Here is a 914-nt window from a genome sequence, read left to right on the forward strand (position 1 = left end):
GTGCAACAACACTTCTCACACACCCATAAAATTTTACTCTTCCTTGGTGCTGCTGTTCCCCCCCGCGGGGCTGTATCGGAGCCCCTCGGGCTTTACAGCAAAAACCAGAAGTGAACAAGACACCATCAGAACTACTTAAGCATTTTCATCTTGTATTTATCAGCTTTGTGCAACACTGAATAATAAATGTATAACCTCCCACTTTATCATATTTACGATGTTGTGGTTTATGGGGTTTGTTTTGTTTTGTTTAGTTTATTTGTATTCTGGCTAACAAAGCAGCCCATAGAGCTTAGAAAACTTTTGTCTTGAGAGATTAATTTACAAAGATACAAATACATTTGCTTTGGATAAAAAGTTTCCTTTGGCAAACTTGCTTCCCAGGACAAGACAGACTTTGATAAACAAAAGCAAGTCCAGTGAAAAGTCCCAAGATTAAGTACACTATCACAGCACATGGCCTGCAAGAAGATATCAATGAAAGCGTTCAGTCTTGAGAGCCGAACAGGAAAATCTTACTGTATCGTCACTTTTAGATAACTGAGGACAAGAGAAGATGGAGACATTATTTTTAAGATGCAGAAAGGGCAAGAGGCAACAGCCACAAGCTCCATCCAGCTGGGAAATTCCAATTGTGTATTAGAACAATTGCAGTCACAGCAGTCAAACGTTAGAATGGGCCCCAGAGGTGCAGGGTCTCCAGCCCTGAACATGGCCCTAAAAGTCCCCTGCCTGAGGCAGGAGTGGCTAAGTAACCTCTCCAGAGGTCCTTTCCAACCTATTTTCTGTGATGAAAAACAAAACTTTGCTGTGAAGACCTGCTTGAAGTAAGGAATTTTTAATTATAATAACCAAAATATATACACAATAATGTGTATTTTACATACACCAAGGGGAAAAAAAACCCACCATAC

Source organism: Falco biarmicus, chromosome 9 (assembly GCF_023638135.1).
Source record: "Falco biarmicus isolate bFalBia1 chromosome 9, bFalBia1.pri, whole genome shotgun sequence".
Lineage (NCBI taxonomy): Eukaryota > Metazoa > Chordata > Aves > Falconiformes > Falconidae > Falco > Falco biarmicus.